The 4059-nt window shown below is 53.9% G+C and overlaps 2 long non-coding RNA genes across 2 annotated transcripts; both read left to right on the forward strand.

Moving 5' to 3' along the window:
* Positions 1 to 349: 349 nt before the first annotated feature.
* LOC311579580 lies at positions 350 to 1947 on the forward strand. Its single transcript, XR_014773196.1, has 3 exons — positions 350 to 559; positions 1503 to 1563; positions 1677 to 1947. It is a non-coding gene; the product is annotated as an uncharacterized lncRNA (long non-coding RNA).
* An 80-nt stretch (positions 1948 to 2027) lies between these two features.
* LOC311579584 lies at positions 2028 to 3243 on the forward strand. Its single transcript, XR_014773200.1, has 2 exons — positions 2028 to 2184; positions 2955 to 3243. It is a non-coding gene; the product is annotated as an uncharacterized lncRNA (long non-coding RNA).
* Positions 3244 to 4059: the final 816 nt, after the last annotated feature.

Genomic DNA, 4059 nt, shown 5'->3' on the forward strand with positions numbered 1-4059 from the left:
GAAGTCTTCCAAAGAAGTGGTGGTGTTTCTCCCACTCTACAGAAGTGAAAACAGCTTCAGGCAGTGGTGGCACAGGCCTTTAAACCCAGCATTTGGGAAGCAGAGGCAGGTGGATCTCTATGAGTTCGAGGCCAGCCTGGTCTACAAAGCGCGTCCAGGGCAACCAGGGCTACACAGAGAAACCTTGTCTTGAAAACAAAACAAAACAAAAAAACCAAACAAACAAAAAATTTAAAAAAAAAAAAAAAGGAGAGTTCAAATACAGGATCTTATTTGATCTTACTGGACTTTTCTCATTCAAACCACCACGGGTGTTAACAGTTGAACACTAAGGCCAAAAGGCAAGAGTGAGGGTGGGCAGCTGCCTAGGTAAGAGGAGACAGCTGAGCCGTTCACGAGCACAGACGCCAGGTAACAGTGCGGGTAGAGAGAAGTGAGGATAAAGGGTGGAGGACAGAGCCAGGCAAGACTGTCGAGTTCACAGCTGCACATAGCCGCTTTACTCATAAAAGCCACAGACAGCAACAACATACTCTTCATGAGGTGAGTGGATAAACAGGTATGTGCAGATAAAGGCGTATTCCTGAGCCCTGAAGTAAAGCTTGCTGCGGGCTGCCCCGGGGCACCCAGGAAACCTAGCCTTGTATCCTGCAAGGAAACTGGGATAGTCCTTGCTGCTTGAGGCCAGACGTGTGACATTCTGGATAGAACCGAATGGTCTCAGAGGTCAAGGCCAGGGCCAGGCAGGGCAGGACGCCAAGGGGAGGCCAGCCCGGAGGATCTGTAGAGAGAGTGAATCTGCCCTGCGCGACAGGGGCTCGCCATGTTTGTGGGGGACGGACTGCGAGCACCAACTTGAGGTGCTAGCACCCTGAGTGGACCTCTGTGCTGTGAAGGCTGCGCTTGGAGCGACGCCGCTAGAAACCTTGTCTCTTCTGCCTGGTTTGTCTCAGGGTCCCAAAGTCTACAAAGGATACTAGCAAGAGACTAAGAATGGAAAGGCCCGAGGGGGAAAACTAAGTTTAAGCCACAGTGAAGGCCGAGGGAGCGTTTTCACGAGCTTTAAAGAAGTTTTACTAAAGAGGCCGAGAAGAAGGAATCCTCTTTCCCTCCACATCGACATGACCCAGGCCTAGGCGTCCCCCCTAAGGGACAGAGACCCGGGGGCATGGGGCACCCAAGGCAGCACACAGGAAGCTGGGGGACCAGGGTGACTCAGCACCCTCACTTCCTGTGCTTTAGGGCTTATGGGAGATATGTAAATGAGCTAGGGCATCAAGGCCTTTATAAGGCGGGGAGGTCAGCATCCTCACCCTAGTGTGGAATTGAGGCTTATGACCCTGAGGAAGCTTCTGAAGCGGTGGGTGTGCTGAAAGAGCCTCCACCTGCTCCAGGTGAGCCTGAGCCCCCTGAGGGCCTGAGTCCCAACACCCCTCCCCACAGTGGTCCTGGCTGCTTGCCCAGCAGGGGGGAGCCAAGCCTCGTTTCTTTTGCCTTTTCAGTTTTCCAGATCCTGGAGCAAGCAAGAAGCTGAAGAAGGTTCTGGAAGCTCAAGTCAAGGAGGTATCCATTGAACTGGCACCCAGTTCCTGAACCGCCGCGGGCCCGTGTCCTGGAGCCCCAACACCCTAGGCCTCCTGTAATACCCCGTTGTCTCCTGTTTCTCCCACGCTCAGGTTTCCCCGCCTGTCCCCAGCATCTCACGATCCTGGAGACCTCAGCTGCTGAGATCCCACCGAGCAAGTCTCCCCTTCTCCGTCCAGTTAGCTGCAGGCAGGCTGCTTGGCCATGTGTCCCCCAGTCAGTGTTCGCCATGGCGACAAGGGCATGTCCTGCCTCTATGCAGCCTGGCTGTACCAGCTTGTCCATGGGAACCAGAGGAAGATCTGCTTCGCTTGCTTCAAGGCAATGTTCCTGTTGTGTAACGAAAATCTGGAAGAAGCCCCTGAGGAGTCGTCGGGCGAGCTGGAGCTGATGGCCGGGGCGGGGGTGGGGGTGGGGGCGGGGGCGGGGGCGGGGGCGGGGGCGGGGGTGGGGGCGGGGTCAGGGTCCACATATGGGTATTTGCTATTGACTGACTCTGAAGAAGGAGGAGAGCTTGAGTTCCTGAAACCACCCCCGCAATGGATACAGGAAATGGAGGTACCCAAGCTTTTTCCCACTGAGCTGGAGCCTGAGGAAGTTGTGCCCCTGGATCTGGGCCCCGAGGATGCTGAGTGGACCCAGGCCCTTCCCTGGATGTGTGAGGAGATTTACCCCTGCCTGCACCAGCTCATGCCTCCTATGTCCTTGTGGGATATTGTGGATTTTAACCCGGCTTTGAGGCAACCTGTCCTGTTGGAGGTGAGTGCCATCTGGCCGGTGAACCGCTATGACGCAGGATCCTTTTTGATAAGCCTACAGTTTTTCGTCCCGTTGATGATCCATCAGTGTATGTGTCACTTGCTGTCGATGCACGTCTGCTGGGTTGTGAGGATTCACACCCAGCGCTGGCAGGTGTTGCTCGATCCCGGTGAGGTGATGGCGACCCGCCTAACACACACATTGTCTACACCGCTGAATCCATACTGGAGGCTGACCATCCTGGAGTCCTCACGATGTGTACCGGAGCTGGTGCCTGCCACCTGCAGCCTGCGGAAGAAAGGCTTCAGGCTGCACTCCTACCTGCCCTGGCACCATCACATCCCAGATGACTGGAGCAGACCGACAGACAACAGGGTGTTTGTCACAAAACCTGTGCCTGTGAACCACATGTTCTACTAACCACTGCCTTGCCCAGTCCTCCCTCCCCTGACTTCCCGTCTCCTGATCCTGACTCCCTCCTGCACATAGCCGATACCCAAGCAGCCCCCAGGGCTCCAGAGTCTGTGAAGAGCCAGAGGTTGCTTGTCCTGAGCAGCAGAACAGCTGGTCCAGGATTTGAGGGGAGCATCTTGAACGGCCTAGGGACTTAGGGGCCCCAGAGGGAAATCTGGCATGTTCACATGAGGCGTGTAGTTGTTCCCAGTTGTCCAGTGTTTGGAAGGTGAGGTCGAGCTGTCTGAGTAGACAGAGTGTTGTGGGGAACAAGTCGCAGAACGTGTATTAGTATGTCGTGGTCTCTGAGGCACTGGGTGACCTGATATGTTACATACTTAGATACTGTCTTGGGCATCAGGAGAACTGGTTTCAGGGTTAATCTTTGGTTTTACTCGTGTTCCTTTCAATTGCTTTTGTTGAATAAAGTTGGTATTTTAAGATTTATTATTTTATGTGTATGGTTTTGCCTCTACAAATTGCCTTCGTACTTGGTACTTGCAGCAGCCAGTTGAGGGCCTCAGATCTCCTGAAGCCGGAGTTGGTGACAGTTTTGAACCACCACGTGGGTGCTGGGAATTGAACATGGCCCCCTAGAAGAGTAACCAGTGCTCTTAGCTGCTGAGCCACCTTTGTAGCCCCGGTTGTCAGTGTTTAATGAAGGTCGTTTTCCTAAGTGGGTCTTGATGGGGCAACTTCTGGCCTTGGGCTGGCGGCCTTGTAGTCCCACGGAGCTGGGACCCGGGCACAGAGGGTTTTGTGTCTCCTGTGACAGGGTTCTCATAGCCACCAAGTGCACAAGAGTTTAAAATAAAAAAGTGCCCCGTGTGGAAGGGTTGTACGTGCTGTAGAAGTTGGCAGGGATCTGTGCACCCACAAGCATGTCAGCTCTGCACTTGCGCGCTCTCACAGGTGATGAGGTGCCCGGGTGCCTCATCAGCGCACACTAACTGGCCATTGTCGTCTTCCTACAAGTGACGCATCTAGAAACTTCTGCAGTTCTCTGGGTACCTCTGGCTGACATCACCTTCTGGTGATACAAGTGGTTCGGTTGATAAAGACCAGAAAGGTCCCCGTCCTAGGGCCATCATGCTGACCAGTTCACCACATGATCGCATCCAATTATAGATTTTCTTTGTTCTGTTGTTTTTTGAAATAAGGTCTTACTATGTGGTCTAGGCTGGCCTCAGGCTCACGATCCTCCTGACCACAGGGATAACAGGTGTTTGCCATACGCCCCACCTCAAACATTGCTCTTTTACC

Source organism: Acomys minous, assembly GCF_964271855.1.
Source record: "Acomys minous genome assembly, chromosome: 12".
NCBI classification, from domain to species: domain Eukaryota; kingdom Metazoa; phylum Chordata; class Mammalia; order Rodentia; family Muridae; genus Acomys; species Acomys minous.